Source organism: Trachypithecus francoisi, unplaced genomic scaffold (assembly GCF_009764315.1).
Source record: "Trachypithecus francoisi isolate TF-2019V2 unplaced genomic scaffold, Tfra_2.0 Lachesis_group12, whole genome shotgun sequence".
Classification (NCBI taxonomy): domain Eukaryota; kingdom Metazoa; phylum Chordata; class Mammalia; order Primates; family Cercopithecidae; genus Trachypithecus; species Trachypithecus francoisi.
In genome coordinates, this window is record NW_022681457.1 from 111,964,890 (window position 1) to 111,990,338 (window position 25,449).

Genomic DNA, 25,449 nt, shown 5'->3' on the forward strand with positions numbered 1-25,449 from the left:
ATTTCAGATGACTGATAAGAGCGCACGGGGTCTGTCCTCGGCCTTGTACTTGCTGTACTTTTTATTATTTGTTCCTGGAGCTCACTGAAGCAAAACATCCCTCTCTAGACAGATCTAAAAGAGAGGAGAAGGCTTACACACTGAATCAGCACTTCAGAAGCAGGAACTAACAGTAGGCAGCGCAGAGATTTACTTTCGAGGGCAGAAAGTGCCCTGGTGGGCAAGTCAGGTTGGTAATATGGACAGAAACAACCCTAGAAACTTGTCACAGGCCATGCAACAGACCGTGCACAGCTGGGGTAACTGAAAAGTGCTCCCGAATCCAGATCAGCACTCAGTTCAGCAGGCTGTGACGACATCTGAAGGACAGCTTCCTACCTTGGTGAGGTTTGCTATGTGCTGGAAAGACAAAAATCTAGTGATAATTTTACACAAGTTCGGTTATAAGGATGTCTTCAGTACTATCAATTGTACTCTCTCAGGGTAATAGAAAGAGACTGTATAGAAGTTTAAATGATCTGCACTAAGGGAAAGAGTAAAAGACCCATTGTATTTATATCACACACTCACATACCCTGCCAGTCTCAATCCTTCCTTCAAGACGCAGGCTTACAGTTGGCTACTCAGAGCCCAACTATCGACTGAAAGTGGGGAGGGCAGTATAGGGGCTGCCGCTAACCCATCAGCAGAGAAGCTGGACAACTGCTGCCGAAAGGATGATGGTAACCTCTGCAGGCAGAGGCTTAGGGGAAGGAGCCTGGCGTGCCTCTCCAGGTAGCAGAGCTCTGTTCTTATCTCCTTGCCTAGCAAAACACCTGCTGTCATTCCAATCACTGCCTATACAGGCTAATAAAATATCCTTTCCCCAAGACAGTCCTGCTGACCTCTCTGCCAGGCTACATGGTAGAAGCCCAAAGGCCTCTCCAAGAGGAATATGGCAGGGTCTGCTTCCTCATCACTTTCAATGTAAGGTTTGATTCAGACTCATCTCAACACATCTTCCCCAATCAACTTGGAGGCCTGCACAGGCTCAAATTCAATATATATCCCAAATCTGACTATTTCGCCATCTCGATCATAACTAACAAATGATTCCTGGATTTGTAATGTATTATCATAGTAGCCTCATAACTTGTTCTCTTTCCTTCCATCCTACTCCACTCTCCTCATGGCAATGAGAATGGCCCTTTCAAAAAATAAGTTACATTGGCCGGGCACGGTGGCTCATGCCTGTAATCCCAGCACTTTGGGAGGCCAAGGCGGGCAGATCATGAGGTCAGGAGATCAAGACCATCCTGGCTAACATGGTGAAACCCCGTCTCTACTAAAAATACAAAAAATTAGCTGGGTGTGGTGGCGGGCGGCTGTAGTCCACTTGGGAGGCTGAGGCAGGAGAATGGTATGAACCCGGGAGGCAGAGGTTGCAGTGAGCCGAGATCACGCCACTGCACTCCAGCCTGGGTGACAGAGCGAGACTCTGTCTCAAAAAAAAAAAAAAAAAAAGATAAGTTACATCAAGTCAGTCATCTGCTCAAAACACATTTGCTTTCCATGCCAGGTGGATAAACATGTTATTTACTGCTTGGCTCCCATGTGGACTGGAAGCTCCAGGAGAGGGGGAATTTGTTTCCTTCACTGCATTCCTGGGATGGAGAACAGTGTCTGGTTTACGGTACAGCAGCAGTCAGGATAAGCTGAATAAACGAGTGAGTGCCTGGTGGCTGGCAGATGGTATAAGGGCCATTAATTGAGCTAAGAAGGAAGGATGACCTGCAAGCTTTAGTGGAGAGTTTGAAGACCAGGGATTTTGAGCACTGAAAGCAAAATCAACATTGAGGCAAAACGTGAACCAGCTAGCACCCCATCTTCCTGACAGAAAGGTCAAGGGTGTGTCTGTCTGCCCCACTGATCAAAACAAAGAAACGGACATGACGGCAATGTCCTGAAGCTGACACTGATGACAGGCCTTTCCCTTACACGAAGCAGGATTTTCATGAGTACTCAAAGCTGAGGGAAAACATGCTACCAGACAGGAGAAAACCTGAAGTCCTACATGCCTCTGGTGGATCTGAGGAAGCCAGAGAAGCTGAGGAAAGGCGGCTTGTTTCTGGACCTGAGCTCTTAAAACTTTCATCTCATGACAGCTCCAGAATAATGGAGAATGGGAGTAAAAGCACTCACCTTGTTGATCTTCTCATAGGATCAAACAGCTTTTAGTATAAACAGTTATTTCCTGACTCAGTGGACTCCCTCAGAGTCTTCCCCAGGTTTCAGTGATCCAACCTCACCCCCATTCCCAATACATTATTTTGTAACCTGCAAACTACAAACCCACCAAAACATCAGAGAATACAAAAGCAGAGTGGCTCCCCTAAGGATACACACTGACTGTTGCTGTTATGTTTCTTTTCTTGACTGTCTTCACAACAGGCCACAAACTATCTTCCCATTTCCAGGGTTCTTGCCTTTTGATCAAACAGATACCAAGGGCAAGGCTGGATTCAGTGCTCAACACTGCTGACTAGGGGAGCTCACTGTGGCATTCAAGGCTAATTTTTCACATCAACATGGAAGAAAAGACAGATGAGTTCTATTTTACCCTAAAAGGAAACATCTTCTGTTACAGTCTTATGAACACAAGGACTTCCAGAAGGCATACTCTTCCTAGAAGCAGCAAGCTGGATTAAAGGAATTTTTCCCCACTCCCCTATCACCTCATCAATGTCAGTATCTGAAAAACTCTTCTTTCTGCCCCAAAACTCAACTAAAATTTTACCTTCTCAGATCCAAGTCGGTAGGCTGTGAGTAGGGGAGAATATTTAGTCACTGCATATGAACAAATTTAGTTCCAATCTTAAAGAATTACCAAAATAATGTAAAAAGGCAACAGTAAGCTACTGTTTTCAAATCTCATAAGCCAGCAAAAAGTTTAAAGGCCACAGTGTGACGACGCTGTTTTGTTCATCTATTGATGTGGTACTGTACATTCAAGCCGGCCTTTAAAACTAGTATGACCATGTAACGGCAATCCTACATTTGTTCATGCTCGGTGACAGTGTGTCCACTTTTAAGTGACTTTCCTGTATGTTCCAGTAAGCCTATGAGCACCTGGAGGGAAAGGACTCTAGTCCTTTTTTTTTTTTTTTTCGAGAGCGTCTCGCTCTGTTGCCCAGGCTGGAGTGCAGTGGTGCAATCTTGGCTCACTGCAAGCTCCGCCTCCCGGGTTCACGTCATTCTCCTGCCTCAGCCTCCCGAGCAGCTGGGACTACAGGTGCCCGCCACCACGCCTGGTTAATATTTTGTATTTTTAGTAGAGATGGGGTTTTACCGTGTTAGCCAGGATGGTCTCGATCTCGTGACCTTGTGATCCGCCCGCCTCAGCCTCAAAAAGTGCTGGCATTACAGGCATGAGCCACCGTGCCCGGCCAGTCCTTTTTTTAACTGGACTTTAGGACTGGGCTCATGATTATCCTCAGTTCAAGGCCCACTCTCATCATCAGGCTCTCTTTATTTATTTGAAATAAACGTCTGTGAAAGCAAAAAAAAAAAAAAAACTCCATCGCTCTATCGTGGACCACAAGTTGGTCTTCTGCCACCCCAAATCCCTGTTTCTCCTTTACAGGGCAGGAACTTCCTTCTGAATCTTGTGTTTCTCATTCCTGTGCTTTTCTTTTTTATGTAGTCTTACCACATTTCAAAGGACGCTCCATTACATTCTTGTTATGTTCTATGGGTTTTGTTTTGGGCTTTTGAAAAAGGATGTCGCTGTCACATTGCTAAGATTCAGGCCTTCTTTTGTGTGTGGCTATGATTAATTCACCATGTCTCTGCTTTATTAATATTCCATTGTATGACTATCCCATGATATATCCATCTTCCTGTTGATGGCACATAGGTTTTTTCCAGGTTCTGCTATTACAAATGATGCTGTTACGAACATTCCTGTACGTGTTCATCCTGGTGAACTTTGAGAATCTATCTAGGGGGAATTTGCTGGCTCACAAGATATAAATGTTCACTTAACAAGATAATCCAAACTGTGTTCGAAGTGGCTGAACCATTTTTACACTCCTGTCAATGAGGCACTTAAGACGCCCTAGTGATCTATACCCAACACTTGGTATTCTCTAGGACTGCACTGTCCAATACATAGCTACCACACATGGCTACTGAGCATGTGAAATGTGGCCAGTGTAACTAAAGGACTGAATTTGAAATTTAAATTTAATTTTGGATAGCAGTGGTCTAGACTCTTGAATCTTTGCTGCTTGAATGGATATGAAATGGCTTCTTATTGTTTTTTCATTCCCATCTTCTCCTTTCAGCCTATAGCCTACAGCATAGTGGTGTCCAATGAATGAATGAATGAATGAATAAAAAAAAAGTGGAATAGCTGTGGGTCTTGCCATTGGTGCTAGAGCAACAAACCAACGTCTAAACGACTCTGGTCCACCACTGTTAGACAGGCCTGCGGCCTACCTGGTGGCTTTGCTCCTTTCCTCTGACCACCTTTGCTGCTACTTGGACAGGGTCTTGATACCATAATTCTGGGGACAATGGATCACCGAACAAGAGGTGGCCAAAACCCACCCACTCACCTCTCCTAAATCGACAGCATCTCTTATGAACCAACTCAACCTAAGAGTCTGTTCAGTGCACATGCAGCAACTCTGCCTCCACAAACCTTTGTTTGGCCAAAGGTCTGCGGTGTATTTAATTGCTGCCAGCTGGAGCTTGTCGGCCATGTTAAGCCCTCAGCTGCTGCGGTTTATAAATTTCACAGTGTATAGAAAGAAGCAGTCCTTCCAGTCAACCAGCTAATCCAGAATGTCAGCACCAAACCAACTTGAGCTTTGAACTCCATGAAAATGTCAGGGAGTCTGCTGTACGGCATGGAGGACTCTTCCCCCAGGGAAGGGGCTGTGGATACAGTGGCTGATACACTGCAGATATGCATCCAGTGAGGGCAATCAATACAGAGTGTGTCTGCATCTGGCCATTGCTATCTGACATACACCGGAGGCCCAAAACCAATGATCAGAGTAATAACAACTCACGTCTTTTTTAAAAAAAATCAACAGTAAATCCAAATAAGGTGACACAGGAAGATCTAGGCAATTCTACTTGGTTGATCTTGCCTTTCAGCCTGAGAGTCAACAGTTAGCCAGGCATTAATTATTCATAGCTTATACGATGAATAACTATGTCATAGTTCTGTCGGTTAAGACAGATGCTGTGCACACATACACATACCCCTGCACAGCTTAATTTGGTTGAGAAGTCTGTCATGGCCAGTGTCTATCAACCAAGTGATGCTCAAAAACAATCAGTAAGTGAGTAGAAAGTGTATGTCACACATGTGACATTAGCATCATAGAATGTTTATTCAACTGATGGCTGCCATCTTCCTTAAGGGCTGCGTGATGGGTTTGTGCTTGCACTCACTTTATGTATGCGTCCAGGGCTTTTGTTTTAATCAAGTATCTTACTGATATATATTGTGCTCGAGTGTGCACAATTAGACTGAGAACGTAGATCAATCCAGACTACCTTTTACAATACTGGTCATTGATAGCAGTTACAAGATACCAGGGTTCTTGACCAAATGGCCTAATCAAACATTTGTCATTTCTCTAAGAGAAACCCCACAGTCTGTCTAAATAGTACTGTCTGCACTGGAGTAGAAGAATTGGTGAAAAACTCTCTGGTATCCACAGCAGTACAATGTCTGCAAGCCCAAGAAGCCCACCACACATGGGCTGCATCTGTCTCGGACCTGTAGCTCCCACCACACATGGGCTGCATCTATCTCGGACCTGTAGCTCCCACCACACCATGGGCTGCATCTATCTCGGACCTGTAGCTCCCACCATGCCGTGGGCTGCATCTATCTCAAACCTGTAGCTCCCATCATGCCATATGCTGCATCTAACCTCTGACTTGTAGCTCCCTCCTCTTGGCCACATGCATCTACTTCTAAAGACAAAGTGGAAAAGCATTTCTTCTCCATAAACAGATTTTACTCCTTTCCGTGCAAATTGTAATCTGAGAATACTCTACTAGAGGATGAAAAAAAATTTTTTTTTTTTTTTGAGACGGAGTTTCGCTCTGTCACCCAGGCTGGAGTGCAGTGGCCGGATCTCAGCTCATTGCAAGCTCCGCCTCCCGGGTTTACGCCATTCTCCTGCCTCAGCCTCCCAAGTAGCTGGGACTACAGGCGCCCGCCACCTCGGCCGGCTAGTTTTTTGTATTTTTTAGTAGAGACGGGGTTTCACCGTGTTAGCCAGGATGGTCTCGATCTCCTGACCTCGTGATCCGCCCGTCTCGGCCTCCCAAAGTGCTGGGATTACAGGCTTGAGCCACCGCGCCCGGCGAGGATGAAAATTTCTAAACCTTGGCTCTGTTTACATGAGAAATTCTTCCCCATAGTTTCAAGGGAAACAGAAATACACCTTCTAGAACCCACTCAAAGATAGTATTCAATCTGTAGGTTGGGACAATTTGGATTTTGGACACACGGAAAATAGGTTGGGCAGAAAGAAACCTTATGTTAGTGGAGATTCGTTCTTATATGGAATTACTGACTGAGAATCCAAACTAGGGTAGCCAGAAAAACGAGCCAACTTAGAGCCCTGCAAATGGTTTGTGCCTGCCTCCTCCAGTCCCCTATTCAACCAACCTTTCCTGAACTATCATATGCAGAGGCCAGCGCTAGGCCCTGAGGAAGACTGGGATGGAAGTATCCAGGGAGCTTACAGCAATGAGAACATAGCAGGGGAGCACTAGGAGAGACAGGGAGCACTGGAGTAGGCAGCGTAATATAATGGCTGAGAGGATCGGCTCTGGAGCCAGGCTGCCCAGTGGGTTTGAATCCCAGCTCCACTCTGTAGGAACTGCAACCACAGGGAAATTATGTGACTTCCTGGAGTGATGGTTTTCTCATCTATACAATGGGGGTAATAATGGGTTGTTGTAAGGAGTAGATAATACATGTACAGTGCTTAGAACAGAGCCCAGTACATAATAGGCACTCGATAAAATGCTACCTATTCTTTTTTTTTTTTTTTTGAGGCGGAGTCTCGCTCTGTCGCCCGGACTGGAGTGCAGTGGCCAGATCTCAGCTCACTGCAAGCTCCGCCTCCCGGGTTTACGCCATTCTCCTGCCTCAGCCTCCTGAGTAGCTGGGACTACAGGCGCCCGCCACCTCGCCCGGCTAGTTTTTTTTTTGTATTTTTAGTAGAGATGGGGTTTCACCGTGTTAGCCAGGATGGTCTTGATCTCCTGACCTCGTGATGCGCCCGTCTCGGCCTCCCAAAGTGCTGGGATTACAGGCTTGAGCCACCGCACCCGGCCTACCTATTCTTTTTATTAGTGCATTATTTACAGTGCCATGGGTGCACACGAGGAACCCTAGTTGAGGTGTCTGGGATCTAAGATGCGCTAGGGTGCAACATTCAACCTCTTGTACTTAGTTTTCCTATGGGGGAGGCTCACGGCTTCAAATTGAAGTATTTTCCTTTCCCCTTTGCTTTCTTGTTAACATTCTACTTACCTCTCCCCAGGGTTCTCAAGTCATACGTGTATAACACACAGAAAATCCCATGTTGTACTACTGCCATTGAAAATGTGAGAAAGATGTTGATTCAAGAAATCATTGGAAATCATATTAATATTGTTAAGTTTTTAGCAATTTGACATCCAGCAGCAGGGACAACATTTCCTGGGCTGGGTTTTCTCCCATCAGTGGGATTCACACCTGACTTGTTTATAGGGGTCAAGGCTTCCCATAATTTAACACATGTTTTGGGGACTCCATGACACTGCAACTGTGACAGCTGGTAGGACTAATGCCAACAGATATGCCTATTGGGATTTAAACTCTAAGACAAAAATACTCCAGATTTTTTTTTCTTAGTCAACTGCCTCAGGGGTGAGACTACCTGTTAATGGCTGGGTGGGGAGGGGCAGAGTTACTTTATAAAGAATTCCAATAAAGTAGATCATGTTATAGTAAGAATGGAGCCTAAAAGGCTTGGATTTCTTAAAAGGCCATAATTTTTGCATGCATTCTGGGTTTGCTTTGCTTTTACAAAATAGTAGACAACCTATAAAGTGGTTTGCAACTTTCAACATCATGGAAGAACAAGGCACTTTACAAATGTAAGCTTTCTTTGTGTTCTAAGTAGAACATTCTGAGTCAGAGAGTGTAGTGCTTACTGGACTCTCTCAAGCCATTATCAAATTCCTTGCTAACCTGTCACCTCTAATGCCAATCCCAAGATATTTCACATGAACTGAAATACACAATCTCTGGTAAGCTTTATTTTGTGGCTATTAAGTACAAATGCTAATAACAAGCTGACTACATTAATAAATCAGATATTTTCACTACTTTTTTTTTGGTTCAAATGATTTTCCTGCCTTAGCTTCAGAAAGTGCTGGGATTGCAGGTGTGGGCCACCGCGCCCAGCCCACTATTTTCAGATTGATTTCTGGTAAATGATTACATAATCTCTTTCTTTTAATGTTTATATTATCTACCTTCTCCCAAAGTTGACCTCTTTTAAGAGAAGAGATGAGGCCGGGCGCGGTGGCTCAAGCCTGTAATCCCAGCACTTTGGGAGGCCGAGACGGGTGGATCACGAGGTCAGGAGATCGAGACCATCCTGGCTAACACGGTGAAACCCCATCTCTACTAAAAAATACAAAAAACTAGCCGGGCGAGGTGGCAGGCGCCTGTAGTCCCAGCTACTCGGGAGGCTGAGGCAGGAGAATGGCGTAAACCCGGGAGGCGGAGCTTGTAGTGAGCTGAGATCCGGCCACTGCACTCCAGCCTGGGCGACAGAGCGAGACTCCGTCTCAAAAAAAACAAAACAAAAAAAAAAAAAAAAAAAAGAGAAGAGATGAAATTTAAGAACAAGGTAGTATAAAGGAACAAACATAGACTGAAAAAAGACAAACACAGGCTGAAATCCCAGTCACTTATTAGCTGAAGTGACACTGAAGAAGTTACTAGATTGTTCTTAGCCTCAGTTTCCTCATCAATAGGTGAGAACTTAATACCTACTTGGTTGATAATGTTGAGATAAAATATGAAGAATGTGTAGCATAGTGCCTGGCACATAGTAGGTACTTGTAAAACTTAATCATCTCCCTCTTTCCTACCTTTATTCAGAATTATTGGGTGTCAAGTCCATTTAAAACACCAAAATGCAAAACTGCAGTATTGAAAATTTTATCTTGACAGATCACCCTGGGGGACAAGTTTTCCTGAGTCTGTCTGAATGACTCATTAGGAGCACATCACATGTTGGCTACAGAGGTGTTTTCTAAAGAAATGACTGCTTAAAGCGTTTATTCACCTGACCCACTCCCATCCATATCCTATTGCCTGACAGAGCTTTTTAAAAAGAGCTAGAGTGAATCAAACTAGCAGCTCAATGAATTATATCAGATACCAAATTCTTAGCATTGAAATTAATGAAGTTTTAGAAAAGTGCCATTAATAAAACAGCAGGCGCTTTCAAAAAAAAAATTTCAGGGGGTAAAACACTTTCTGCAAATGAAGTTTGTAACACAATCTTAGTACGTACAACCGCTGACAATGAAGCTGCCTTGACTGAAGTGGGGGAGGTGTGTGTCCTGTCACCTCTCCCCTGGGAAGTCCTGAAACCCCTCCCCGAGGGCCTCTTCCGATGACCAAAGCCAAGCAGATATGAGCATGCTCCAGCCCCCAGAGGGGACCTGCTTTGCAATTTGTTTGCTTTTTTTTTTTTTTTTGAGATGTAATCTCGCTCTGTCGCCCAGGCTGGAGTGCAGTGGTACGATCTCGGCTCTCTGCAACCTCCGCCTCCTGGGTTCAAGCAATTCTGCCTCAGCCTCCTGAGTAGCTAGGATTACAGGTATGCGGCACCATGCCCAGCTAATTTTTTTGTATTTTTAGTGGAGATGGCGTTTCACCATATTGGCCAGGCTGGTCTCGAACTCCTGACCTTGTGATCCGCCCGCCTCAGCCTTCCAAAGTGCTGGGATGACAGGCGTGAGCCACTGTGCCCAGCCCGATTTGTTTGCTTTTTCAAGACCGCCTGTTCACTCAGCCTGGAGGTTTTAAATCTCCTTCTACTGTCAAACAGAGACTATGGAGGAGGGTGAAGAGGAAAAGAAAGTGGCCACAGGAGCAGCTGCTTCAAAAAGTGCTAGGGACACGGAAATTAACAACTCACAAGAATGAAAACCAGTCACCACACTCATGGGTTTTTAAAGAGAATCTGTTTCAGGCCCTGCAGTTAAGACTTCAGGTGGCAGAGGGAGAAACTGAGGCTCTCGGGAGGGTCTCAGGGAAACCAGTGACATGCTCTCCTTCCAGCCACTCATCTCTTCCAGGGAGGGGGATTCTTCTGAACCCAAGCCACGGCCTGGAAACATAGGTGTTGAGGGAAGCCATGCGGAACCAGGGATTCTTGTCTCTTCTAAGCATGGTCGCACCTCAGCACTCAGAACAGTGCCACGTGCTGAGAGGGTGCTCAAGACATATGTGATAAAGGAGCAGGCCAGGACCACAAGACTGAGAACTGGGTGCAGGGGAGCCAGAGCTGCTGCTTCCAAAGCCCAGGGGGTGAAGAAGCGGCAGTGCGCAGTGGACCTCCTCCTCCGAATCTGAGCCAGAGAAAGGCAGGGCGTTGGTAACAACTCAAGAACTCAAGAACCCCTGGAGTATAGGAATGCTGATCATTCCAACATGGGGGTGGGGGGGACACTAGAAAGTTACTGACCTGGGTCACATTCACCCAGAGGGTAACTGTAGAGCTGCCTGGTGGCCTCAGGGGAACGTGCACCGTCTGCACTTTTCCAGGAAGGAAAAGAACACTGGGGCTTGGAACCCTGGTCGCTCCTCAGGGGCCTGGCTCCCTGTAGATAGTTGACACTCAGCACTTAAACAGCTCAGAGCTGTCTGACCAAGGGATCAGGTCACGGCACTAGCTCACATTCCCCAGGAGAACTCTCTTCAAAGGATTTTTACAATATGGCTCTCATTATTTCGGACCCAAGTTTTAGGTTCTTTAGAACTAGACACAGGAAAGAAGCAACCAATCAGGCACTCCTCCTCATCTTCCTCCCGACCAGCTGGTGCTTTTTACTGTTCGCCCTCAAATGTAACCTACGGCTGAGCGTTCTCAGAAGCCAGGGCCACCTCTAGCTAGATGTGCCCCTCTAGAAGCAAGAGATGGCACCTTCTCCTTGAACTTGTGTCAAACTGGCCTGGCCCATCATTCCGATGCCCTCAAGAGTATCCTGGATTTTTAGGCAAAGGAAGAGGTTTCTTTGTTCCGCCTCTTGCCACAGCGCCTGGATGTAAAGCCACAGCACGCACGAGGCAGGAACATCTACGTGTCTGAGTGGGGACTGGGTTCAACGGCGTCCTTTCTCTGTGAACAGGAAGGAGGCAGGACATGAGCTGGCATGGCAGCTCAGTGCTGCCCTTCAGTGCCTCTACAAGGGGTACATTTCTGCCTGCTGCTGCGATGGTCAACCTGGTAACAAAAGATTCTTCTTTATTAGGTGATAAGAAGGTCAAGCTGCCTTTTAATGAAGTGCCGCCAGTGTTAACATGAATTGGACTGACTGTCATAGTCCATCAACCCTTGGCAAACTGGTTTGTTTGGTCTGGACAGCAAACAACATTCCACACTACTGGATTTTTTCTCCCAAATCCCCTGCGGCCCCACCCCCACCCCCCACAACCTTTTTAAAAATTACAATCTGTTCTGATGTCTCAAGTTACATTCTGTAAATAATAAGCAACACTGATGAAATGCAAAAAGCTGAAAATTTGTAAGCAGAAAGATCTGCAGTATGTCCCACATCTGTGTCACATTAAACATGCACTCAACGGATTTGCTGATTCCTACCTAATCAGTACACAGGGTGATGCGGGCCAGAAGGGCTCTTGCGCTGTATGACACGGCAGGTCCAAGGGCCACCAAATGCAGGCAAGGAAGGCCAGGAGCTGGCATCCTAAGGTAGAGATGCCAAGACCACCGGGCAGACAACTCTGGGCTGGCCACCCTGCCTGTTTCAGTTTGCGTGCATTGCAAGCTGGTGGGTCACTGCTGCGGTCAGGTCAGGAGAGAACAGCTGCTCAGAACCCTCTTCACAGTCCTCAATGTTGCTGAAGCTGGGCCCATGCGGTTAAACTAAATAACATGTTTTAATGACAAAACGTCTCATTTGAAAGAGTTGGCTCCCCATACATTTAAATGACTACGAAAATAAAAATAGAATTGAAGTAAACCAGTTCAAGTCCGTGTGGTTAAACATTTAGAAGATACTAGAGGTGAGAGTTGCTATGCCACGCCAGATAAAATTTGATCCACCTTTTTTTATCCCAAGCATTTTACGTACACAAAGACGCACACACACACACACGTGTGTGTACACGTGCACATGCACTCATATTCCCATTTTTAAAAAACTGGCAGAACATAAGAGAGGAATTGGCAAGTTCTAAACTTGTGGCATCACACTGAGTCCCTGAATGATTATGAGGCTCCATATTGGAAAAAAAAGAAGATTCAGATTCAACAAAAAGGAGCACGTAACCCTCCGAGGATACTCCGTAAAAAACTCTATGTGTTACCAATACCTCCTCAACCAGCTCTTTCATCTGTACTTTCCCATCAATCTTAGGTCAGAAGAAACCAGGACTGAGACTGCTGGGCCACCAAGGTCCACGCTATGTCTCTACAGCAGCACTGACTGAGTGCTGACTGTGTACTGGACACCCCAAGCCTCTCAACGTTCATATGAGCAAGTATCTTACTAGTATTTCATTTTATGGATGAGGAAGATCTTGGGTCTTTCTGACTCTTCATGTACTTGGTCAACTTACTGAATGGTGTGATTTTAATGAAAATCTCTTTAATATGTATTCTGAGTCCATCACTATGTGAGGCATTCTGGACATCCTTGAGGAATACCAAAAAAGGGAGTAACAACAAACTCACAATCCAATTGGGAGGATAAGATCTACATCCTTGAAATGATTCTGTAGGAAACCTAGCCCATGTATCAACAATGAAAGAGTGAAGGTAAGTGGGAATGCTGGGGAGGTCTGGCACTATATGCTACAGAGGGCAGGATGGGCTTCCTGGGAAGGCCTGGCTCAAGCAGGGTCCTGCCTCAAGGCACAGCAGGATTTTTACTAATACAAGGATGTACGGCATCAGTACTAATTGGTCACGTTTTACAACAGGAACCGGTGGAAAGAAATACTAAGAAATAGGAGGAAACAAAAATAAAAGCCATTTAATAGGCCACACCACATATAATCCAAAAACATCTGGCTGAAGCCTCACTTTTTTTTCTTTTTGAGATGGAGTCTCGCTCTGTCACCCAGGCTGGAGTGCACTGGTGTGATCTCGGCTCACTGCAACCTCTGCATCCCAGGTTCAAGTGATTCTCTTGCCTCAGCCTCCTGAGTAGCTGGGATTACAGATGTGCGCCACTACGTCCAGCTAATTTTTGCATTTTTAACAGAGATGGGGTTTCACCATGTTGGTCAGGCTGGTCTTGAACTCCTGACCTCGTGATCCACTTGCCTCAGCCTCCCAAAGTGCTAGGATTACAGGTGTGAGCCACCGCGCCCAGCTGAAGCCTCATTCTTAATGCTAAAGCAATTCCTAAAGAACTGTAGGCACAGTGATGGTCTTTAATTATAAAGTCACTATGCAGATTCTAACTTACAGGAATGGAATTCACCAAGAGACTGATATAAACTTTGTCAATATCTGGAAGAAAGATATGTACTTACATGGATGACAAACTGGCTAAATGACAACTGTTGGAAGGGTTAGACAACACTGGATAAGAATTTTAAAAATACACACACTAAAAAGACAAACTCTGACCTTAACGGGTTTAAAAAGGATTGAAGCAAAGAATACGCAATGTAATTCACAAAACAAGCAACATCCAAATGGCCAACTGAAATACGAAAAGATGTTTCAACGCTTCTAATTCTCAAAGAAATGCAAGTAGTAACACAGATACTCACTCTTTCAGATTGGCAAAGACTTAAAAGAGTAACAATGCCTGGTTCTGAGTACAGTATCTGGCACGCTGCAGCTACTTCACAAAATTCTTGACTGAATTCTGAATGAATGAATAGCCAGAGCTGGTACACGGCTGGAGGAGTCAGTCCTCTCACACACTGTGGGTGGGAGTAAAATCGTTTCAACTCCCTAGAAGGCAATTTGCAATGTGTTTCAAAGCAGAAAATATACACACCCTTAAATCCAGAAATCATATTTTTAGGACTTTAGCCTAAGGAGCGAATTACACAAGTAAGATGGGATATATGTAGAGGATGCTTATAATAGCAAAAAAATTAAAAACATCCATCAATAGGGGGCTAGTTAAGTACCTTACGGAATATTTGTATTATAATATTATGTAAATGTTAAAAATGATTTTTGGAATGGAAAGATGTTCTAGAGCATCCATCATATGTTGATGTTGGACATCAACATATGTACTCCCATTCATGTCAAATCATATATACGTACACACTAGTGTATATACACATATGTACCCATAGAGATATCTGGTAGGGTTACCGTTATGAATCTCTTAGTGCTTGTCAGTGCCCAGGAAGAGTAAGTCCTTTTTATTTTCTTTGAAGTGGGAATAATAGTACTCATCACATTCTTTTTGTAAGGATTAAAGAGATAATTCATGCAAAGTCTCTGGAGCAGTGTCCATACACTCTAAGAGCTCACATATTGTATTTTCAGAAGTTTACATTTGTACATTTTTTAACTTACACAATCAAAGTTTTTAAAAAAGATGATTCAGAGAGCATTCAGGCACAAACGCCAAAATGTCTAAGATGCATTTAAAATCAAAGCATGAAGAGTGCAAATTTCTATCATCATATACCGCATACAGCACAGGCTGGGTGCAGACTAGGAAAGAAGGCGTCAGAATGGCCAGGCTCAGTCAGGAATGGCTTTCTTCTGGATAAGGGGAGGCTGGGTGGAGTTTCTCAAGAGTAAAGGGCCATGAGTTGACCATTACTATCTATGCCTCTTCTCCCAAGATTGGGAGGCAAAGTCCTGTACTATCCTAGCTGGTGGTGAACAGGGCTGTGAATGTTGCTTTGTTAACCCAAGGGTCATCTGCAGGTCTCCTTCCTAGCCTGCCTGACTTACTTCTCCAGCACGGTCTTGCTTTCTGACCCTGAACAGCAGGAGGGCGGGCTTCTCTTGCTTGTAGTAACCAGCCGGCTTGGAGCAGCATGCTCTAACTGCAGAGCAGGAAGTGCTGGCTGGTCCCAAAGGGACCCAGGCGCTCAGCACTCTCCCTAAAGTGCCATGAAGCAAGACACAGTTTGCAGATAGGGGCACTCAATGAATGGGCAAAAGCAAAAGCCCTCTGCCTTCTTGCTTGCCCGAAATTCCCTTCCGGCCAATACAAGGAGAGAAAACATCTGGAACTGGTTTTGAGGCTCCCCAGCTGCAGAGCCACTAGAGTGAAGGGGTTTACAGACTGTCCTTTCTGATTCTCATCAGGGTGAACTACAGCCTAGAAGACAAGCTTGTTCAGAGACCAAATCAACTTTGCTTTGAAATGTTCTCCTTTCCCCATCCCCCTTGAAAGCAGAATTAATGATCCAGGTGGTGGGAAATCAAAAAATAAAAGAGAAGGACTTGGGGTCACCTCAGGTGCATTTCTGTGCCTTCATAAAAATCAGATATACCCCTTGGGTCAGAGTTGACACCAAACCTTCAGAGCACTTGTCCTTCTAGGAAATAACCAACAAGACTGAATCCATTTGAACTCCTGGACTGTGGGGCTTGCCTCTACAAGCCTAGAAATCAATGTATATAAAATGTGTTAGAACTTGTTGGAAGCCAGTGGGGAAAGAGGCTAGACCCTTTCAGGTCGGGGGAGGGGTTGGGCATGGTGGGGAAAGACCCACCTGGTGACAGCAATGGCTCACACTCCACTATGTGCCTTTTCTACTTGGCCCCGTTAGGTACTGGGATGCAGACTTGCAAGCAGGACAAACTGGTAAGCAGCAGGCCCTGGGCCCCTGCCTGGGCTTCACTGTGCCTCTGGGAAAAGCAGGTGCAGCCACCAGTCAGCCAGTGCAGGGGCAACAGCACCACTTCCTACCATGCTTCTCCCAGCAACACAAAGCCTGTGTTCTAGACTTTCCTCCAACTGAGGGTTTATTTCTCCCTCTGGACCTGGGGGCAAAAGGTAGACAGAGAGGACAGGCGCCTGTGTCTTCCAAAGACCAAGTTCCTTGGGGTGGAGAGAAGCAAGCAGGCCTGGGGCAAACTTGAAGTTGACAAAGGAGAGTGAGTCACACAGAAGGCAGGAAATGAGTCTTCAGTTACTGCTCTTCATTGCTCCCTTTCCAAAGGATTGCTCAGATCCAAGAAGCTGAGACCAGACTTCCTTCTGCATGTTACATAAAGCACTGGGAACCTTCTAGTTAGTGCCCTCTTTGTCTTGAGATTTTTGCAGATAAGAATTTCCATAAATCCCAGTTAGTCAATCATCTGGCTACCTCATGGCATTTTCAGGTGCTGTTAAACAGAACCAGAAAATTTCAAAAGAGCAGCAGAATTTTTTAAATACAATTTAACCTTAAATACGTGATGAGGAGAACCCTCAAACAGGTACTAAAGTCAGCCAATACCAATGTTTGCTGAACTTCAGGATTAGGAATCATGTAATGGAATCCAGATCGTAAGTTAGCTCCATCCCGGGACTCACTACCAGAGCCAATTTCTAGGTTTTTAAAGCACTTTGACCACGGAAGCGTAACACAATCCAACAATCTCTGGGTTGGCCAGCCCTTTAGTCTCTTCTCCTACCTCTAGAAAGCTTTTGTCCAGGACCCGTGGCACCTAAATAAACAGAAGTTCTCCCAGGCCTCCAAAAGCAGACGGCTATGACAAACTGCACACATGCCCCTGGGACAGTCTACTGCGGAGGCTTCCTGTACTGTGTACCAGCTGGAGTTCCCAGGTTCCTCCTGGTGAAGATGGTCTTGGCTGCCTGGTAGAGCAAAGATGGGATGGAGCAGAGAAGTGTCACTGCTGTTTTGTGACAAACTGGCACACTGTGAACTTGGAAGGCTGCAGTAGTTCATCACTTAGGGAATGGAATGGGGTAGACAGGGGTGGACTGGGGACAGCACAGCTCCTGGGCACAAAGCTTAGTGACCTGCTTCTCCAGGCACTGGCACTAAAAGGCCAGGGTCTCTTCATGCTCAGGCCCACGGCTGTTTGGCCCAAAGAAGCCCTTGAATATGAGCCCTTCCAAACTTCCCAGCTACAGTATATCCCTCACACTGTCTCTGTGTTAAGCTGGTGGGCTGAGGGAATTTGATACATACCCTTCGTTCACATTGTGGGATCCAAATTTTATAGTACCTCCCCTCCAAGTGAACCGGGGTCTTTGTACAAATCTTCTTGGCTATAGGCAGATATTCAACTCCTACCCTTCATATCCAAGAATCAAAAGGAAGTAGACCCAACACTTGGTCAGATGCTTTGGATTGAAATCATAGGTCTTTTGACATCAGGGAACAAGAGATGGCCCAGAAGCAGCAGAGACATTAGGGGCATGTACTCTGTGTTCAGTTGGCCAGGGTCCACATTCTAGTTCCCTTCCTTACTACCTTTGAGATCTTAGACAAGTTACGTATCCCCCGTGTACCTCAACTTTCCCATCTGTACAGTGGGGAAAGTATAGCACCCACCTCACAGGGTGGTTGTGAGGACTGAATACTAATGACAGTGATACCGTGCAAGCTAGTCAATGTTTTGGATCAATTTCTGCAGCACTGTCATCCCAAGCAGGTGTCCACCTAAGAGGCATTGTCCATTGCAGACAAGCAGCAATCTGGAAGTGACAGACACAGATGTCTTCCTGGACACCATGGACAAAGCAGATGCAGGTCCCGAGTTTGGCCAAAGAACGTGACTGGCTGATGGACAGGACTAAACTACCCCTTCACCCACTTTCTTCCTCTTGTCCTTTGAACACAGGCAGCTTTTTCTTTCTGACTACACTTATGCTAAATCCTTGTCTGTCTGCCCATTTCCTCAATGCAGTGCCCACTGTAAGAACCCAGGCCACTCCAGGCCTTGCTGTGACAACGTGCCTATTTCCACATGCCCTCCCTATTGAAGGCACAGAATATCCACGGGACCACCGGCCTCGGACGGTGAGAACTCTGAGCTCACAGGCCACTCCGTGGGGCGGCCTTCCACCTACTCTGTTTTAGCACCTGGGCTTAGCTGTGGAAGGCCAGAAAGCAAGGCTATTAACAGCTTTTGAGGTGGTGGGGAAGGAAAATGGCATCATCCCGAGCTTGACAAGAGTGCTCCACGGCCGGCATCTGACCCACCTCTGCCACCGACGCGGCCTCCTTGGAGACGGGCAGGTTTCCTGTGGTGTCAGCCCCGTTTCCTCCAGCAACATTATACTGCAAACAGAGAGCTACTCTGAAGAAAGCACTAGGGTGTCCCGTTTCTGGCCGGGGGGAGGGAGGCAGACTGCTTTGCTTCTCCAGAGAGAAACATCACCGTGCCTTGACCTTCTCTAGACAGCGTTTCTTCCTGTCCCTAGTCCTGAAAAGCTGTTTGAAGAAAAGAAATGTGCAGGCTTTCCTTTATGACCTCAGATGGGCAAGTTCTGAATGGCAGCTGGGTCTATTACATGCAGTGTGAGAGGGTTAAACAGGACAGCCTCGACTCTTTATAAACTTTTGCCCTGTGGATATGCACTCATTGGCGGCAGTACAAGACTCGAGCTGTATTACACGCCTTAACGATATGGTTCAACTGTCGGTCAGGCTTGGGCCTGGCACTGGGCCAGACCGCAATCAATGGGACACAGAACCTCCCCCTTTCAGATCATCACGAAGGCTCATATTATCTCCTTTTCGTCGTGCTGGTTAAATTTATGGAGCAGAACCCTGAAGCCGCATTCCTCGGCCTGGGCCGGCCCACGCGGCACTCCCTCCCTTTGTTCGGTACTGTAAGCCAGCCGTGCTTCAGAGGACTGCAGGGTTGTTAGTTCAGGCACTGACTGTTTGCTCATGACTGAAGTGAAAGGAGTTCAGGGGAAGGGCAAAAGGACAGCCCAAGTGTAAAACCCCATCCCAGCAGGCCCTGGGCCCCTATATATAGGCCCCGAGTTGCTCCTGAATGTCACATTTCACTTTGTTCTCACAAAAGCAAAATCTTCAGTCTGATCCCTGACGAACCTTCCATAAAACAGCTGCTGAGTCCTCCTACAGTGCACCCCCACTTGAACTCCTGGATTTTCTAGGGTGCGATGGGAGGCAAGTTTGCCCTTAATACAACCACACTAAAAGGAGACAGATTTCTATAGCCATCTGCTAGTCCTCCCAGGCTCCACAGGAGATGGGAATGCCAACCCCGGCTACTAGCCGGTCTCATTTTTAATACAGAAAAAAAAAGAAACTTATTTTTTGGTCTTTGGCTATAAGGGAGGGACATGTGACTACTGTATATGAATGTGTGTGTGCATGGGAGGGAAGTGTTTATAGGGGATTTAGTCTTATGGAATCAAAGAGGAGAAGGTCCCAAGCATTAGACCTGCCGAATCTATCCATGTGTTCTCATTAATACTCTGATTAGCTTCCAAAGTGTTAAACAAGCAGCTCACATGAGCAGGACTTCATTTAGTTTTAGAGTTGAGCCCAAGAGGAGGGCTTTCCTGGGATGTTCTAGAGTGGCACATTTACAGCTCATTACAGAGGACGCCACTGGAGGGCTGGAAAGGCAGGTCATCCCGGAGGTGAATCCAGGCTCTCCAAGTGATTAACTGAGTCTACGGTTTGTCACATCGAGCTGTTGTATATCAGTGGGTCCACCTGTAAAATGAGGCTACTGGGTTGAATTTTGGAGGTCTGAAATGATTACCAGAACTCTTCTAAGGAAGGCCCAAGCAAAACAGAGAAAGAAAGAGTAGGAGGAACATAAAGAATCCAAAACCAAAAACAAACGAAAGGTATAAGAGGAGCACGTGGGAAAATGGCCTCTGAGGGGTGAGCCATTGCTGACTCGATACGTGTTTTCCTGGCCAGTTTTGTCTTCACCCATCTTGATACAATACTGAGAGTTGGGCTCACGCTTGTTAAAAATCAAAACAGAAATCCCATACTAGCAACTACATGCCCACTGGCACTTTCTAACTCGGGGTAGAAGCAGACTTCTTTGATGGGGTCTAGTGAAGCCAGTGGTCTATTTCAAATCCGACCCTGGTTCTCTCTGAGGGTGAAAAGTCACGCTTCCTCATTCAAAGTAAGCCATGCATTTATGAATAGAAACTGTAAATATTTTCTTGCATTTTCCTCACCAGGTTTCCTTGTCTACCGTGTTTGGAGCTGGTAAGTGAATTTGCCATTCCAAATCTTAATTTAAAGCCCCTTTCGGTGGTGGGGGCGGGGTAGGGGGAGGTCCCATGGATCACAGAAAACCATCTCTTGTGATATCCCTCTTGTCTATGCTTTTGTATACTATTTGTTCTGGTTTGTTTAAAATATAGTGTTATAGAGAACCACTTAAGCTGGGAAATAAGAGGCAAGAAAGATGTAGGCTAATTTAGGAAATTTTCAAGAAAAACGTGTAATCCAGTCAATCTGTCTCCAGTTATTCATATACATGTTCAGGGTTCAATTAAGCCTTTAGTCATAATATCTCACATCTCCCAGGACAATCGACAAAGCACTTGCCCTCACATGATCACGCAGGTTACATTAATATGCATAAACGAATCCAGTCTCCATCAGGCATTGAGTGTGTAACACGAGGACTCCTGAAGGCCTACTTTGGCCCATCATGAGCCCAGATGCATCAAGAGTCTCTGATATAATAAAAATTGGAAAGCTGGACCTACCCCTGAGAATGAGACTTTATTATGGGCCAAGACAGACTTTGAGAACTTATAAACTCAATGCCCCTGCTTCCTGTGGACTTTTTCTATCTCAGGATCACTTTTATGACAATATTCCAGGAACATGCAATTCTAAGTAGATACATTGGCCAAACTCTGAAAATGCAGGAACACAAGTTGCTTACAAATGAGATATAGAAACCAGGACAAAGAGAGCTGCCATAGCAGAGTCACTGGTGTGCACGCTTCTCTTCTGTACATTCTGTGGTTTGCCTGTTCCACGAGCTACGTGACACTGCTATTTACTCTAGCACTGTGGCCAAGGCTAAGAAGTACTCATCTAATATGGGTTTGGGAACTAAAAGGAAATATGTTTTGGAATTTACTTTTTTCACACCCACACACCATTCTTGTACAAAATGCCTCTGTCAAGGTTTTTGGTTTTTTTCCAACATTGATTTCTTGGCCATCAGCTAAAAGAAACTGAACATTCAAGTACCTCCACGATGACTGAGCATGCGGGAAGTGGTTGATTTACAACAGGTTCCCTGGACATTTTATTTGATGTATGCTGTCCTGACACACTCCACCCAAGTGATCAAGCCTGCTATGTATGTCTGGGGCCACTTTGTAGTTTTCCCAGAGGTGAAATCAGAGGGAGGGCTGAAGTGGTGACAAGGCCAAATTGGCTACAGACTCAATCCCTTGGGGGGATGAGATGTAAATAACTTAAATGGTGCTAAGTCCAGCTGGGGATTAGACTAGGGCCACAGCCTGCTAAAGAATACTTTAGGTACACTACAGCTGCAGATTAACCTAGTGCTTTTTTATTTTTAGAATACATTATCGGGCTGCATATACTCTGCATGGGCTTTTTCTTCACTCTAATATCCAGCTTCCTCCCTGATGGCAAAGCTAGCCCTAGGAAGGGAGCTTCCTCTGTGTCACTCCTCCAGGAAGTTACACAACCAGTTATTCACCTCAACCATGCAGACATGGCCAGGGCAAGGATGACCCTCTCGGGGGAGAATGACCAGAGGTGGGGATATAAAGCTGTCTGCACAAGGTCACGAAGCACAGTAGCGTCAGGGTTGGAGTCAGGGCTCTGCTCTCATGATTTGCAATCCTGTTTCTCTTGCCAAGGGGCCAAGCTGCTTCCAGTACCCAAAGGGAACATCCAATAGCTTATTTTGATCACAGAGAGTTGAGTCAAGAAGGAACTGATCTTTGCTGACAGAGTGAATGAATGTGAACTGCTGCCATTTCCGCACAATACATCAGGACGAGGCTCCATGCTACTCTGTCAGCTCCACCACTGCCTTTTGGGAAAAAGAATAAAATCCCATGAATCTCTCTAAAACGTAAAAAAAAATCTGCTTTGGTATATTAGGTTTTCATAGAGTTTTTAAAACCTCTGTCACTACAGTGTGTTGTACTTATCGTATGTTCTAAGAAGAGCCCAAGTTGCAAATGAATTGCCTGGCCTGAATGCTATTCCCCCAAGAGCTACCTCCTTGCCCAAAGGATACCCACAATTTCCTAGGAGGCTCAAAAGGCAGCAGTTAAATTTCGGGAATTAGGACAAATGGGAGGATGAAGTTTGAAATGAGTTACAAAGGGAACATTTATAATCTAGAGAATGTTCATTTTCAAAAGCTCAAGGCACTACAATAATCCAGTTATCGATCTTGTGTTTTCGTTATGCAGAAATCGTGAAACGAGGTGCATGATGAAAGCAGTGTTGAAAGGGCCCATCACACTTAGCTAGAAATGAAAGAAATCGTTTTTCCTCTTAAACACTTAGCCCTGAACTTTTTTTTTTTTTTTTTTTACAGACCTAGGGGACCCCGGCCTACATAATAATACTGTTTTGAGATTGTCCTGGCGGGAGCCAGACAGACGGACGGATCAGCCCTCGACAGCTCCAAGAGCCCCACTGAAAAGGAATCTGATTCAACAATTTAAAACCCTTAAATAATACTGAACAGTGAACTGTCATGCGTCTGGAAAATATAACCATTTTTGAAGAATGCTTTCCAAACCACGTAATGCTTTTAAAGCTGTTTATCAAAAGAGCTGGATGAGCCACGGTGGCCCGAAACAGTTTATCAGCTGTTACAGGGTCGCATGCCCCATCCTGATTTCCTCAAGCACTCCATCGTTCTTGGTTGTCCTAGTCTCGGCAGACAACAGATGCCAATGTTTGGAGACATTCGCTACATAACTTTTACCCGACAAACCTGGCTCCAGGACAGATTTCCATGTCATGTGGGGCTTTTGGCTGAACTCTGCTCGAACCCAGAGGCATATCATTTACAGCAGACACTAACAATAGTTTGGGGTCACCTGCTCTTCACAAGTGGGTTCAGAGCAAGTTCGTGGCCTCTGCACACCTTTTCCAGTGTGGTTCCCACACACAAAGGCTCAGAGCCCAGGAGAGTCCCTCCACCCAGCAACTCAACCAGGTTTGAAGCACTGAGTTTAACTGTTCATTTTGTGTGAAGAAAGAGAATGGGAAGGACAAAAGCCCAGCCAAGCACATGAACTCCTAGTCCTCGCAATCTAGCAGGTGGTCAGCAAGAATTCGGGGACAGGGTTGAATTTAAGTAAGAGCTATGGACACAATCCCTGTTTCACCTTCACACAACATTCCAAATTCAGGGGAGAATATTCACACCGACACCATTTCTTGAGCCCTACCTGCATGCCACATGCCAGGCTGAGTGCTTTATATACATGATATAATTTAATCCATTGTAACCACCCACTGAGGTAGGCATGTGACTCAAAGGAATCTCATCTCAGAGAGATTAAGAGGGGAAAAACTTGCTCCAGGTCACAGCCAAGCAGCGGCCCAATGACTCAAACCCAGGGCCATCCGACTCCCCAGTAGGCCTGTTTACCCTCGCACTGCAGATGCGGGAAGCAAACAGTGCCGCAGAGCCCCTTCTCGCTTCCTGCAAATGCGTGGTTTCTTTTCACACTGACTGCCATGTTGCCCCTTCCTATTTCTTTTTCAGAACTGGGGAAGAACCTGTGATTTTATGTCCTTTACACATCTTTTTCTGAAACAAGCACTTCTCTTTGAAGAAAGACCTCTTGCCCTTGGAGTGTCAAGATAAGAAAACTTTCAGCAACTTCCCTTGGAAACTACAAAACACCCATCAGCACCCAGGATCTAAGTACAGTCGCTCCCCAGCTGCTGGCCCCTCTGAATAGCTTTTATGGTTCAATGAGGGGTGGTGACAGGGCCATGTTACTACCGTAGGGTGTACTATTTCTTTCATGTTCCTGGGATCTGACAAGAGCCTTCCACAACCTGTTCCTTTACAACACACAGAATGAGAGATTAAAGACCAATACCAGACTCAGAGCAGGGGCTGTGACTGGCAACGGCTTCTCACCAGATGTATTCTCAATCTTTCAGGGAAAGAAGAGCCACAGACTGCCTGAGCAGATGCTGTGCAAATAAGATAATACACAGAGTAAATGAGATAATACACAGAACCATGGCTGAATGGATACGGGTTTCATAAAACCACACTAATTCAGAGCCACTAGCTGGAGGTAAAGGGGAAAGAACACCAAGAAAGGAAACACAAATTAGTGAAAAGTCTAAATTATAGGACTTCTGATTAAACATGACAGACCTAGTCCAGAGACCCCTCTAAAGGGAAAGCAAAGGGATACAAATGGCACGAATCCAAAAGGATAAAGAGAAGGTGTCAACAATATTTTAGAAGCTGAAAAGCAGATGGACACGTGGTGCTGAAATGTAAGCCTGAGGGAGTGGAAGCCACAAAACAGAAAGCTAATTAGGATGGTGGTGTCCGCTGCATTTCAGCAAGATGGAGGCAGCAAGTAGCTCTGAAGTCCTGGGGCATAAAGGAGAAACAGGTAGGCCTGGAGTGAGGTGAAAACAGGAAGATTGGTTAAAAGGCTGCATGGGAAGCAGTTAGAGCTGCAGGTCCCCTCTCTCATCCCCACTCAGTTTTGCTCCTCTCAACAGGAGCCCAGAGTCAGCAGGTCCACACTTGATCATTCCACAGTAAGGCCCCCTCAGCCTCAAACCAAGAGCTCCCAATTGGCTTTTTAGTGCCTCATCTTTAAAGAGGAGTAGAACAGATAGTCAAGAATCACCAGACATCTGGGGACTGTCTCTACTCATGAAAGAAAAAGACCAAAACAAATAAATGGAAGAAAGGAACTCCGAATAGTACTGCTACAGTACTACTATAGAAAAATAGCTTAGAGACAAAAATAGCTAGATAACAACCAGTCAGATGGGAGCAGAGGACATCGAGAGGGAGAATTTAATTAGAAAACAATAAATTACTCAATGCATTTGTACACATACAGAAACGTGTTTGTGCATAAATTGGCAATAGGAAGGCAGATTTTTTTTTTTTTTTTAAAGAAAAACGAGTTACTAAGCCCAGGGTTAAAAAAAATGTGGAAACTGGCCAGGCGCGGTGGCTCAAGCCTGTGAATCCCAGCACTTTGGGA

The 25,449-nt window shown here is 45.6% G+C and overlaps 1 protein-coding gene across 7 annotated transcripts in view; it reads right to left on the minus strand.

Moving 5' to 3' along the window:
* Positions 1-25,449, minus strand: part of VPS13D (vacuolar protein sorting 13 homolog D) — a 296,584-nt gene that overhangs the window by 15,673 nt on the left and 255,462 nt on the right. The window lies entirely within an intron of this gene.